This window comes from Amblyomma americanum, chromosome 3 (assembly GCF_052857255.1).
Source record: "Amblyomma americanum isolate KBUSLIRL-KWMA chromosome 3, ASM5285725v1, whole genome shotgun sequence".
Lineage (NCBI taxonomy): Eukaryota > Metazoa > Arthropoda > Arachnida > Ixodida > Ixodidae > Amblyomma > Amblyomma americanum.
The window spans coordinates 208298263-208313143 of NC_135499.1; the positions used below are offsets into that span (position 1 = coordinate 208298263).

General features: G+C 53.8%; 1 protein-coding gene across 1 annotated transcript in view; it reads left to right on the plus strand.

Moving 5' to 3' along the window:
* LOC144125957 (uncharacterized) overlaps nucleotides 1–14881 on the plus strand; it is a 144817-nt gene that overhangs the window by 93702 nt on the left and 36234 nt on the right. The gene's annotated exons all lie outside the window — the stretch shown is intronic.

Here is a 14881-nt window from a genome sequence, read left to right on the forward strand (position 1 = left end):
AGGCCGAGCGGCACGTCCCAGCTTGGCTTGTTTGTTCGGCCGTTTGTGTGTTTGTGGGCGCATATTTGTTCTTGCTTGTCAGATTATCCTTCTGGTTTGTTTTTTTGCCGATGGCTTTTCCACGCCAATCACGTGCTGCCTCATAACCAGCATTTTGTTGTGGGCGACGCACGTTAATAGTCAACTCCTCCCTCGTCTCTCAGGAGCGCATAACGCCGCTTTACGTATTATTCATCTTACTCTGTCGTCTTGACCCGGCCGTTGGTGCCAGATAAGCGCCCTCTATCATTCATGACAGCAAGTTTCAGGGCGGTCGGACGTATCGTGTTTATTAAAACTGCGCGAAGAAGACGGGACAACAAGAAGAGACACGAGGACAAACACACAAGGCGCCTTGTGTGTTCCTGTTCGTGCCTCTTCTTGTTGTCCCGTCTTCTTCGCGCAGTTTTTAATATGGCTGATCTAAGAACCAACTAACTCAACTTCATGCTTTACTTGAGTATCGTGTTTCCTTACTTATGTACCTCCTACACAAGCTTCCAAACGAAGTATCATTTGCGCCACATACATTGCGTACTCATCATTGTACTGTTTTTTTTTCTTTACCTCCCTCCTGTTTACGACCGAGCCCGCGCGGCTGTTGTGTCATAACGTCGCCAGGAGATACTCGCAGCCGCCGCTTGGCAAGATTTTTTCGCTCTTGTAGGACAGCGCACGATAAACACCGGTATGTGAGGGCAAAAGAACAACTGTTCGCCGGTGGTCTTCAAAAAAGCCGTCACGCGAAGGCTTTTAACCTCGGCTTTGGCGTGCGTGGCCATACTGCTCCGGCTTCTTAGGCTATGAGGAGGAGCAGGATCGGGGAAAGGAGGCGCTCGGGTGACGCGGATCTGTCTCTGTTGCGTCATTCGCGACACACAAGCTACCAGAACTCGACGGAACGGCGGACGAGTACGCGTTGACACAGTATAGCGCTGACCAACCGCACTTCAGCTCTGGGCAGCGTCTTGAGTCGTAGCCGCGTCGTCCACTGGCTTCGACTTGATATGCGCTCGTTGAGGAGCGAAACTAGGGCTGCCTTGCCGCCTAGCCGCATACTTTGTTCAGCCTCTGCTCATAGTACTTTGTTTAGTCTAGAAGACGCTGTGATCGAAGCTCTGACGATAGTCTTATACGATATCAGCGGCACCGCCACCTTTACTCTAAAAAAATTAAAAATAGAGGCGCAACATCAGGAAAGCAAGTAGCGCTTCTGCGTTCTTCCTTGCGCCGCTGCGGTGTTCCAATTTCTGTCCGCGCCGTGATATCGGCGGCTGCAGCAAGGCCGGACCCAGGCCACACACTGTAACGTCCGCGGAAGTTCCGCACTGCACAGCACTTACGGCGCACAACCCGTTTGCCCAAGATGTGGGAAGACTGACACAGGCCCCTCTTTCTACTCCGGCAGTGCCGGACGCGCACGTGGAGGAACGCCGCCTCCTCGAGGGATATATTTTTTATTTTATTCGAGCACCTCCGCCCCCCCCCCCCCCCCCCCCCCCCCCCCCCCCCCCTCGGCTTCTCTTGGGGCTCTTCCGACTCGTGCTTTGCACGGCACTCTACTCTTGCCCGTCAGTTGATAAACGGGATTGCGGATGCAGGGTGGCCGTAATTAATGGCGACGTCCCTCCACTGAGAGGAGAGGCGTCTCGCATGCCCGCTCGTCTCTGTGTCTTTGCGGAACCGTACATGCTACATTGCGCTCATCGCGTGCGTAACGTTCGTAATGACGCCGTTCCTTCGAGTTTCCGCCGCATGTTATTTTTCCGTTGGTGGAACGGAGCTTTCTGCGCGACGGAGATGAGCTTTTAGAGCACTCGGTCGAGGAGAAAGCGACATGGCAGAGGCACGGATGTTGAGTATGCGCTGTCGTTCATCTTGCGTATAACAGTGTCGAATGCGCTTAATTATCCCTGTCGTTTCGCGACCGAGATTCAAGCTGTGTGAGTCGCTGTTGCTATTGCGTCTGTTTCCTCTGCCAGTTTTCTGCACAGTCTGCCCTGGCACACGCTTCCCGAATTGTCTCGATTCAGCTTGCGTGTTCGTCTTTGTAGCTCTAATTGCGACTGATTGGCGAGGTAGTAAATTACTCCGAGCAAAGCGATGGGAAAGCCTGTCCCGAGAACAAGACGCAGGGAGTAAAACCTGTCCTAAAAACCAACTTTGCCCTGTATCCGCTGCCCCGCCGCGGTGGCTCAATGGTTAGGGCGCTCGACTACTGATCCGGAGTTCCCGGATACAAACCCGACCGCGGCGGCTGCGTTTTTATGGAGGAAAAACGCTGATGTCAGTGCACGTTAAAGATCCCCAGGTGGTCGAAATTATTCCGGGGCCCTCCACTACGGCACCTCTTTCTTCCTTTCTTCTTTCACTCCCTCCTTTATCCCTTCCCTTACGGCGCGGTTCAGGTGTCCAACGATATATGAGACAGATACTGCGCCATTTCCTTCCCCCCCCCCCAAAAAAAAACAACTATTATTATTATATCCGCGGATGCGACAGAAGCTGTTACACCTTTGCACTCGCGGGTCCCGTACTTTGCGCGACTTCATACACTACATGCCACGTGGTGGAAAGGAGGATGGAGTAGTGAAGCACGCAACAAAGGGCGCACTCCAGTTGACGACATAGTCTACATCTGATCCGAATTGAGACGAAGAAATGGTTTTGAGTGGAACGTGTAATGCATGGAAGAGGAAGCGGTAGCCTTCGAGTGGGTGTACCAATAGAAAGGAGAATCGATAGTGGCCGGCAAGCAACCATACGAACTACGCACAGGCCCCTTGTAATTAGAATAGGAAGGCATTTGTTCTTCTAGTGATTTAATTTGGCTGATCGTAGCTGGCGGCTTTCTGCCTTTCCGACTACGCTCTACGCTTTTTGACCAAGGCTGTCGAAGAAGATTCGCTGCGGCTATTCCGCGAAGCCGTGCGTGATAGCGCGTAGCGAGGTTTTGTTGCAGCTAATGGGAAGGCATAGCGCGCGTAAATTGGCAGCTGCCTGCAAAATATGAATAAATAAACATAAAAACGAAGAGGGTTAAGCAGTTCCTTCTCCGTCGAAACTTGTCGAAGCACGCGCATGATCCACGGGCGCTGACTCTAGCTGGAATCGCGCTGATTGACGGCGTCTGATGACGAGCTGGCTCGCTCCTTCGGCTCTGTTGCCCCTTGTGCGTTTCCTGTCTGTCATTATTCTTTGGAAATGGAAAGTTGTCTAAATGCGCCCCCAACTGTACGCCGCGCATGCGCTGTCCTTCGGTGAAAGGATCCGTGGACAGGAGAGGAGGACTTCAGCTAACTTTCAGAACACGTGCGTTGGGGACGTGAAAATAAGCGTCGCGAAGCGGAGATACGCGCGGCAACAGAACGCAGGCGCCCTGGGGTTCTCGTTCTCAGAAGAAACAACCAGAGAGCAAGGCACTCAAGGAGAGAAAGAATGCCACACAACTGGGAAGGAAGGAGAAGCCTAGAAAGAGGAATCGGGGAGAGAAAGCGGCGTGCCACGCGCTTCCTGCGACGCCTCTGGGTGAATAGGTTGCCAGAGGCGGAGGCAACCGCGCGAGGCCGCCCCGTGTTGCGGGCGCTGCTGTCTATTTGGAGCGGCGACTTCCGTGGCCCCCGAATCGATTTAGCATGCTCGACGGCGCGTCGCCGACAGACGCCGTCCTCTGCATCCCCCCTCGCTGCTGCACGTGCAGTCCAGATGCACGCGAGACACGGCGTTATTAGAGAAAAGGAGGCGGCTCGGGGGACGTGCAGGCAAAGTGCATGCGACGGCAGATCCCGTAGCGTGCCGGCGTTTGGTATCTGCAAGTTTTCCATTATTACCTGCCCCATCATAGGGGTTAGAGCGCTCGACTACTGATCCGGAGTTCCCGGGCTCGAACCCGACCGCGGCGGCTGCGTTTTTATGGAGGAAAAACGCTAAGGCGCCCGTGTGCTGTGCGATGTCAGTGCACGTTAAAGATCCCCAGGTGGTCGAAATTATTCCGGAGCCCTCCACTACGGCACCTCTCTCTTCCTTTCTTCTTTCAGTCCCTCCTTTACCCTTCCCTTACGGCGCGGTTCAGGTGTCCAATGATATATGAGACAGATACTGCGCCATTTCCTTTCCCCCAAAACCAATTATTATTTTTAATAAACATCCGTGACTTCATCCGGGACGTGTAGGTACGTTATGGAATCACCATTTCTCAAGATGCGTTTAACAGTGGGAGTAATAAACGCGAGCAGCTGGCACAGGACAGGGTTAATTGGAGAGATATGGGGTAAGCCTTTGCCCTTAAGTGGGCGTAGTCAGGCTCGTGATAAGGTTATTGATGACGTGAACGCAATTGTACATACAATGGCTACACTCATTGTATTAATCGCGACCGGTTATCTCACGAATCTGTCATCTAGAAAGCTCTCACGATTAACCATGCATTCAAATTTGCCCAGGTGTTGTGCATATATGCAGTTTAATAGGAGGTCCGTACGAAACCACAGGATTTTGTCCCACACTAGTTATATCCCATTTGAGCATACGTACTTGCTTACTAAACGTTTGCGAATAAGGTATAAATTAGACAACTCAGCGCTTCTTTGAAAACAAAACAAAACAAAAAATGACAATCTTCGTCAATGTAATCTTACACCGCGAAAACCTTGGTGCCTCTGAAACAACAAAAAAAAAACGGGCACACGCGCACGCGGCCGCACGCCTAAAGCCCCAACTCGATGGGCACATCCTACGCGTACGCGCAGAGCGCCTGTGCGCTTAGCGCCGCGTCGCGACGGGCGTCGCAAGTGGTGTGCACCTCCATAGCCTGTCGCTGACTCGCGCTCGTGCGCGCACTAGCACGTTGTTGCTAGACCTCATAGATTGGAACTGGCCAAAACAGTTAGACTGCCACTTGAAATCTTTAGATTTTGAAAGTAGCAAGGCAAGTTGTGTAATATATAAACTGAACTGCAGTTTTAATAGTAGCTTTTCATTCAAACTGGCACGTATTTCAGTGCAGTTTTCTCAGGTCTTTATTTTAACCAACAGCATCATCGAGCTTATTTTTGTGGTGTTTGTGGCTGGCAAGCCACAGCGAGCGGCGCCTCTCAACAGCAGCGATTAATTTTTCATTGCTTATTAGGTACGACATGTTTGCGCAGGGGGCTGTCGCAGCTCATTGACAATACAAAATCAGTCGGCCCGCCACGGAGGCTCATTCCGGATATAGCGGGAACTGTGCCCTCTCATTGGCCACAAACCAGCGAGCCACTTCCGGCGCATGCGCCAGCGCGTCGCCAGGGCCGAAAATATCTGACATGAATAGATATCTAGCAACGCGCGCGCGTCTCGCTTTGCGCATGCGCAGACAGGATCCAGCGTACGCCCGTGCGCGTAGGCGCTCAGCCGGTACGCGTAGGATGCGTCCATCGAGTTGGGGCTTAACAGCGACAGGAAAACAAGGAGGCAACGTAAGAAGCGCTCCTTCGCGAATACACGCGTCAGCCGGTATTCGCGTCAGCCGCGCAGCACTATCGCCGAAGGTGAAGGGTCAACGCCGGTTCTGCGTGAAGAGGATGTGCGACTCGCCAACGCATATCACGCGTGCTCGCGTGCACATACAGTGTATGGGCCGTGCATTCCCCTGTACGCGGCAGCGTCAAAGCCGGCGCGGAGCGACGGTATAACGGGAGCAGCCTCCAGAGGGAAGGGGGGGGGGGGGCGCTCAAAAGCAAACAAAGCACCAGCACGAGCGAAACACAGAGCCGCGCTACAGCGCAGCGCCGGCGTGGACGGCTGGCTGGCTGCGCCTGCCCTTGACGTCTGCCTCCTCGCCGGCACGTGACGGGACGGGTCACGGGCGCCTCACTTGAGCCGCTCCCGCCTCGAACGTCGCCTTGCCGCAAGAAGCGCGGGAGCCGGCGCTGAATCTATCCGCAGCAGCATCAGGAGTAGCGGCGTCATTGCTGCGAAAGCAGGCAAAGTATCGAGAGGAGCAGCCGTGCGACAGCGGCTGGCGTTGAGGCGACGCACGTAGCAGGGGGAGGGTAGGCTGGTTGCACTACACACCGGAGAAAGGCAGGGCGTCCTGCCTACTTGGCGATCCGCGGGCTGAGATTTCCCGAAATAGAAGCAGGCGTCGCGGAGGAGGCTGCTTGCTATCGCCTCCTCCACTTCTTCGAGCAGGGGGTGCGTGCGTTGCGTGGCGCTTGCTGCTGCTGCTGTTGCAGGCGTGAGCAGTGAGCGCACGCTCGCTGGCGTCTTCGCTGGGGCGGTGGAACGGCTGCCTGTCACTCCGTCTGTCTGGGCCCAAACGAGCCGCGACCCGCTCCTGTCTCGCGCTGCGGGGAGTCACGGCCCTTGGCCCGGAAACGCCGGTGGCCCCCTTCTTCGGGAGGAGGGCGCGAGCCCACCTCCTCTCATCACTCGAGCGCATATGAACACGGAGTGTCAGCGCCCGTGAAAGAGCCAGCGCTCTTTGGGAGACGGTCCCGCTCCAGAAATCCCATCCACATTTCAGTGGGCATTTGAGAGCTGGAAGGCTCTTAGGTCGGTTTATGGCTCGTGCATAACTTGATATACTACACTGCGCATGTTCCGGTCTTGCTGCGAGTATCGCGGGCGGAGTTCCTCGCATCATATCTTAACAGCGGTGTATTCTCAAACGTTACTAATTTGTCATAATTATTAATCGTGATTAAGAGATCGAGCTCAGCGGCAAGCCGCGGTGGCCTAGTCGTTTGAGCATCCGCCTCGCATGCGGGAGGTGCGGGGCTCGATTCCCAGTGCCGCCGGTTACCCACCGGTGATACAAGGGGTACAAGCTTTCCCCTCCCTGGTGCTCGGCTTCTTTAGGGTGAAATGCTCGGAAAATGGGTGTTTGACCCTACGCTGAGAAAAGTGTGCCTTCTACTGATCTTGAACATGCCGTCTCTATGTCCTGTCATCTGTGCCGGCGTAAAGATGAGCCAATGCTTCTATATGCAAGATAGCACAGGAAGCTTTTCAGCGTGAAACAGTGTTCTTGCGGCACGTTAGTTGCGAACACGCAATCCCGCGTGAAAAGGAACGTTGTAAGGCGGTCCAGCGCTTTTAATGATCGTTGCATAACCTTAAAGCGTGTCAGATACGCAGTCCGTCTCCATGACTTCGATGTCCGCGCGAAATATTCAGCTCTGTATTCAGTGTACGTATTTAGCGATTCGTGCACTTCAAATATTCCCTTTCTCGGATGCCGAATGCTTGAAGTTGCAAAAGAGGCGAACCTTTATGCCTTGAAGACGTCCATATCCCTGTATGGGAAATTGTATCCCTCTGCTGAGCCACATGAAAAAAAAAAAAAGGCAGCCGTTCCTTGGGCGTATGATTGGGCTTTGCACTCACTTACTGTAGAATCAGGACGACTTTATAATGGTCGTGTAATGTGAGACGGCGTACTCCTCGTGACGTCCCAGTCAATAGACGTTTCTTTGGGGGCGCTTGAATGTAAGAAAAGGGGGCAGAGGTGAGTCTTTTGTTTTGTTTGCATACACAACGCCATAGACAGCCTCCTTTTCAAGGAAGGTCGCGTTCCTCTTCCCTCTCCTCCCACCTCCTTCCCCAGCTGGGATTTCTAGCACAGCGGCCCAGCAAATCAACGCCTTAAGCGGTGAGTTTTACTTTTGCCTATAGGCTTTCCCCTTTGACACCGGCTCGAACTATACCTTAGTTTCTTTTGCAGGCGTACTTATTTCCGCGAAAAGTCGGTTTTGTGGCTTCACAAGAAGAACCCGACTCTCTGTCGTGTCCTCGTCTCTTCTTTCTTTTGTACCGCGTCGCCGTTCTTTCCATCCGCAAGATTTGTGTCCGACCCGTTTTTGTTCTTGTACGACGCCCCCTCCATCCATCGTTGCCCGTGGCTATCGGCCACCCAAATTTCGTGGGACGTCGCTTGACGAAGAACGGCCGCTCAAAAGACACGGCGCGGTTCGCGAGGTCAACTTTTGTAGCCCGTCGTGCCGTTTTACTGAGGACCTTTGTTACCCGCGTTCAGGAAAGAGCTTGATTTTTACGGAAAAGAATAAAAAATCGCCAGTTTTTCTAAGCTTCTCGTTGGAACGTCTACTGGTTCAGCTCTCTTTGTTTTGTTGGTTTGCTTGGATGTTTTGAGGCAAACGCATCATCCTCTGAGCTTGTCTAAAACAGCGCACACAAAGATCTGAAGTAAAGGCTGGAAACACGCGGTTCCCAAAGAGGGTAAAGCGCTACGCAAACGTGCCGGGAACCGCGGAGTTTAAACGACAAACAGTGTTCGCTCAGTCAGGGAATGCTCTTCTCACGGAATTCGACCTGCCAGTGGGCGTTGTTGAGACAGGGGCACCGAGAAGCCATTGTCCGTGCATTGAAAGAGAGAACACTTGTCTTTGATACATGTTGTCCTTTGTTACTTTAAGGGAAATACGTCCGCAGTGAAGATAGCGACTTTTACTGTACTTGCAGTGTTTTTGTTTACTCTGTGTAAACACCAACACGAAGAGCGTGGCAGCTCTTTATTTCGACACCTGTCTGCCTCCAATAAAGCCTTGAAAGCCGTAACCCACCCAGACCAGCTCCTTGGCTATGAAACGTGTCTCTCTTCTTCCGGGTTTAGTTGTGTACTGCTGTCGTTTATCTGCACTGAAGTGTTCAGCTAGTCTCGCCTCTCTTTCCCCCGGTTGTCTGTACATCGTTGCCCTTTCCAGAGGCTGAAAGTTGCAAGGAGCACGTTGCGAACGTAGGGACACGTCGTTAGGATAGGACGCAGTGAGAAGCGTGTTGCTTAAGTTAAAATCCAGGCTGATGATGTAGTCTGTAGAACGCTGCCGCAACCTGGTTCCGATGGCGGAATGAAACAGTGATAATTTTCGAAATTAAGCGATCGTTGCGTGCTTTGCATGGTGGAGTGAAGCAGGATTTATTAATGTGTTCATTTAACGCAGTTCCAACCAAAAATATTGTCCGAAGCCGCGGAGTAACTCGCGCAAGCTCGGGTTAGTTCGGAGCATCGCGCAAGCTGCAGCCAATGAGAGGAAGCTCGGGTGAGTTCGGAGGAGCGTGGCGCCAGCTGTAGGCAATGGGAGGGTGACCTTGAGGGTGACCTTGACACCCTCAAGGTCCCTTGCTTTCGCGTCTTTGAAGTAAGGGGTGATTTCACACGTGTACTCGGTTTAACGATACGTTAAAACTCTACCACTCTTTATGAGAACTTTAGTTGGCTGGTCTTCTTGCCTTGCACCGGTCAGGGCTTCACAGCCGCTCAGCCTCTAGTCCGCCGGTCCTTTCCCCACCAAACTTCGCAACTGCGGCGCCTTTCTGGTACGGCGGCCGTTTGTTCGAGCGGGTGTTGCGGCGCAGTCAGGGCCGTCTAGGAGTCATGAACGCTGAAAAGAGTTCATTGCGAACGCGCCGTTCTCTGCCGGCTGCTGCCAAAGGCTGCGCGCCTGCGCCAGTGTCAATGGCATGCTGGGCCGAAAAAAGGCTCCATCAGCCGCCCGCTCAGGCGCCCTTCCGTCAGGCCTCGTTTCATCGACAGGCCTTGAAAGCGCCATTACTTTCCACTTATTTCGTCGTTGACGGTCGCTCTTGGCGCCTTCGGTCCGCAGCTGAGAGGAGGCCGATGGGCTTCGGGGACCGGAAAACGCGTAAACAGAGGCGAGGTTGAGCCGAGTGCTCCCGAACTCGACACAGTGCCGGCTTGAGCGTAGTGCCCAAAGAAGGATGTACAGCTGTGCCCTGTCGGCCCACTACAGGATGAGGACCACGGGAACTTGACTGCTTGGTTGTAAGGGGATGAATGCAGCTACTACTACTACTATGTAAAAGCTGCGCTTAGAACTCACTTTTCCGAGCACATCGGATGATAATTGGTTTTGGGGAGAAAGGAAATGGCGCAGTATCTGTCTCATATATCGTTGGACACCTGAACCGCGCCGTAAGGGAAGTGATAAAGGAGGGAGTGAAAGAAGAAAGGAAGCAATGAGTTGCCGTAGTGGAGGGGTCCGGATTATTTCGACCGCCTGGGGATCTTTAACGTGCACTGACATCGCACAGCACACGGCGCCTTAGCGTTTTTCCTCCATAAAAACGCAGCCGTCGCGGTCGGGTTCGAACCCGGGAACTCCGGATCAGTAGCCGAGCGCCCTGCTGAGCAGTGCATGGGACGCGTGGTAACTGAAGCGACGCCAGAATGTCTTATAAACGACGCTAACGTGCAAGATGGAAAGCGGAGAAACATCGCGGGCATCCCGTGCGGGTCCACCCTCGTTCCTCCGGTTTCCCTAGCCTGAAAGGAGTGGTAACTTTTTTAGTTCAGGGAGGAATAGTGAGGGAACATTGCTGTAAGCTTAAGCGCGTCGTTAAGAGAACACTATAAACGACGGCTCACTGGCAGTTTATAAACCTGAAGATAGGCGTCCGGAAGAAAACCGCTCACACGTGGGGGGTGACCGAGATAAAGGGGTTGAGCCATTTGTCTTCCGTGTATACTGTTGCGTCTTTTCGCGTGTGTGGCCTTTCGCTTATCCCTCTCCGCGATGCCTCTTTCTCCGGGTGCAAGCCGAGGTCCAGGTCCAAGGACTGCGTCCACAGGCTGTCGCCGCCGCTGGACAACGGCCCGCCCGGAAATTAAAGGGCTCCGCCTAGCGTCGTCGTTGAGCAACGCGTCTGCGGGGCCGATAACGGGCTTCGAGCGGCCCCTTCCTGCCCTCAGTGCAGCCCCGCTTATCCTCGCAGGCCGTCGATCGACCGTTAGCCCCAATGATGGCCGCTCGAGCGACTGCGAACTTATACGGCGCTGTTATCGTAACGGGCAGTTAGCGCAGATATATACGGCGCGCCACCGACGGCTGGCTTTTATGTAATTGTCTGTCGCCATAACGCCGGCTCGTCCGGCGCGAGGTTGGTCCCGGGGCTCTCCGCCTCTTTTGAAACGCCGCGCCGGCAGTCTGCCCCGGGCGCAATAATCTAACGAAGGACGCGCTCTTTGGCGAAGGCTGCGGCGCGAGCGACTCCACGCGAGACTCTTTTGATGATGAAGCCTTGCTCGAGCGCCTCCTGCTGGCCGGTGGCTCAGCGTCGAATTTGATAGCCGCCGCGAACCCGACCGCGGCGGCTGCGTTTTTATGCAGGAAAAATGCTAAGGCGCCCGTGTGCTGTGCGATGTCAGTGCACGTTAAAGATCCCCAGGTGGTCCAAATTATTCCGGAGCCCTCCACTACGGCACCTATTCTTCCTTTCTTCTTTCACTCCCTCCTTTATCCCTACCCTTATGCGCGGTTCAGGTGTCCATAGATATATGAGACAGATACTGCGCCATTTCCTTTCCTCAAAAACCAATTATTATTATTATCTCGCCCACACCCTCGTCCTGCGCGTGCTTCGGCCGCGGGTCCGCGCCTGTGAGGCTCGCGCCGCGTGTGCCTCTTTACTTTTGTTCCCTTCTACGGTGTAAAAAAAAAAAAAAAGGTCACTGCATCAATGCGCGCTCGCGCGGTTTGGCTGCTTTGTGTCGTCGGCGCACCGGCACGTGGAACCTCTGGCCCTCTTGGCGCAACGCGGAGTGAAGCAAGCGCTCGCAATTCGGCGAGTGCCTCGTGTGGTGCCCCGTTACACTTCGTCCATGTGTGCGCGGCGGGCACTCGCTGGCATTTCTACTGTCGTTGCCACGGTGCGGCCAGCGTGGGCCAGGACTCTAGCAGCGTTGCTGCTCTCTTTGTATGCTCCGTTACCCTCTCCGACTGGCGAGAGTCAACTCTGGTCGCGCCGCTGCTCTAAAGTAAGAAGGCCATGCAGAGGCTTGTTTCGCCAAGTAAATCCAGAGCCCAAAGTAATGCAATCCACCTAACCATAGACTGCAGTACCTTGCAGAGCTGTAAAGGGGAAGGAGAGGAAGAGTTTCATGTCCAAAAAGCTCGACTTCGCGGCTAAACGTTGTCGGGAATGTCGACGTCCTCAAGCTTCAAGCTGTGGCCAGACGACTCTGCGCTTACAGAAAGCGAAACAACAAACGAAGGTTAACGTGTGATGGCGATGGACGGCGGTGGCAGCGCGCATTGTTGGCCAATGACTTTTGCCGAGGGTCCAGCAGAGCGGTCGTTTGCAGAAAATCCCGCAGCATATTCCGAGCGTGCACAGGCTAGTGCATAACGGGGCCCGAAATAACGTTCTCGGACAATGGCTGGCCGGCCGTGTGGAGGCGTGCCAAGAAGGCTTCCAGTTCTCTTGCGCGTTGGGGGGGGGGGGGGGGCAAACGCACAGCCTGCATAACGTTGGCCACGAGCGCCTTGAGGCCGCGGAGAGATATTTTCCGCGGCTGATTTAATCGTTTATTAAAGCAGGAATGGTTTATACAGCTACGACACCGTTTAAAGTTCTACCCTCAAATCACTAATTTTAATATTTAACCCATGTGCAAACCACTATAGTCAGATTTTTTATTATTGTTGTTATTAGTTGGTGGCGCAAGGGCAATAGCGCCAAAGAGCGCCAGTACAATGTTACTTAATGCATATGATATTAGGTGAAATTATATTAAATAGTGATGTGCAGTGTATTAAAAAAACGAGACTAAAAATCTAGTGCAAATAGCTGTAATCAATAAATGGCATCTAGATAAGACATAATTGCGGGGTTGTGACTGGGAGAAAAATACATAAAATAGAAATAGAAGCATATAGCGGGGCTTTGCCACGAGCTGGAGGGCGAGGAGTTTTCCTCCAGGCGCCCTCTTGTGAATGGCAGGGTACCCTGTATAACAAGTTAATCCAGACCACGAAAAATTAAAATTTATATGCTTATTAAATTCTGATTCTATAGTCGGATACAACTGAAGTCTGCAGTGAAGCTCCGCCCACATTCACGACCGCCGCTTAGTGTTTCTCCACGAGAAAAAATTTGTCCGTTTTAAAACTTTTCTTGTTGCCACAAGCAAAAAATTTATAAGCTCTTGAATTTTTATACGTGCTTGTTTATTATAGTCGAACATTGAAAGGCTGATTTCATTCACTGTTGTGATTGGCCAGCGGAGTAATACAAGACGCCGCGTACCTTGAGCTCAGTGCTGCCAATTGCCGTTTTTTTTTTTTTAGGTTGTATCTTACTACAATCCTAGTTGATGAAATCCGACAAAGTGTGGTATGCGGTCCCAGGTAAGCTGAGTAGCAGCGGCAGGGAGAGGAGGCATGTTTTTCCGCGCGAAATGTAGTCGCGTTTGACCGCGCATTCTTCGGGCTGTCTGGAGACTGAAACCGCTATATAGCGCCCTCCTCATCCGCGTTGCATGGATGGTATGAATATTCCAAGGCTCCACCACAACCGGTCACCTGTGCAATGAGTCGTGCAAGCCTAACGGCATTGGCCTTCCCCCTGAGCGCAGTCCATGGCCACGCGCTCTTTTCCGTCCCCATCGATTGTTGCCGGCCCCTTTGGCTGGCTGCATCAGCATCCCTCACTGCGTGCAGCCTACAATCGGTGCCTGCTTCGCGGACCCGGGGTCGCAGTCACGAACGAGTGGGGCTGGCCCCCTTTTCACTCGACCTGCATTGTTATACACTTGCGAGCTTTTTTTTTTTCTCCTAGTTGTTTAGGGCCTTGCTGCAAAACCGGTGGAGCTCGCGTGGGTATCCAAATCGAAACCGCACGCACTCTTCTTATCGTCTAGCGCGGGCCAGGCTCTCTGCCTCGCGCGTTGAGCCGCCAATCTGTTAACTACAACGTAGCGCACATCACCTCTTCTCTCTGCTCCTCCTCGCACTTATCGGGCACGTACTGGGACCCCTGGCACGTCCTTCTCGCATCCGTCAATCCCGATATCGGAGATCGGTATCGGGCTCTCTCCCCCCCCCCCCCCCCCCCCCCCCCACTCTGCCTGTGGAGTACCTGGCTCAGCACTCCACAAGCTCCCGCCTTGTAGAGGTTGTAGAGAACCAAACAAAGGCATAAAAAAGTAAGCCACGCGTGCTATAATGTTGGCGCACGCGCGTGCCACGGCAGCGTGCGGTGATTGCGATGTCTTCTTTTCGTTTATAGTTTATCTCTCAGTATTTCTCGTCCGCACTCCGCTATTGTATATATGTATGTTTTCTTGCAATCTGTCGGGCTCTTCGCACCATCGCCACTGACCCGAATAATAATGCGCGCACAAACTGCCAAGAACAGGCTGCCAAACCGCTCCCGAACCGTAATCTCTCCCGCGCCTCCTCCTCCTCCTCCCTTCCCTGCTGTTCTGCTCCATGTCGTCGTCGTCTCCAAATCACCGAGATCACACGCACGCACACACACTGACCCCGTGTGCTAGGAAGGTGCTTCTCTTCTCCGCTCCCTGCAAGAAGACGAACGGACAAGGGCAGAAATGAAGGAGCGGTAGCAGCATCACTCGGAGCGGGTGCATGCCGCTGCCGAGTTCAAGGGCAACCGTCTTTGGCGGCGGCTCAGTAAGGAAAGATGCGGAGGGAGGGGGAGGGCTGCTGCCTCCACCCTGCCCTTCCCGGCCGACGGAGTATAACATCGCGGTCGCCCCCTCCCCTGTCTACGCCACCGGCCGCTGGTTCCTTGCTCGTCCGTCTACGCGTCGCCGCCGAGATGCCCGCTGCTGCCTCATCCTCTCCCAAAGAGGGCGGAGAAGGAGAGATGCTGGAAATCGCTCTTCGGCTCCTGCTCCGTCGTCATCGCGGGGTCTCGATAAATAAACCAGCGCGGACCCGGCGTAACGGGTTCCAAAAGGAGACGCGGACCCTCGGAGGGAGGGAGGGGGTCCGGAGACGAGCGCGGGCACCAAGAAGGGGTGACGGTGGGCGTTCGGTCGGGCCGCTCTTCTAACCACTGTACCCATCCCGGTCGGGCA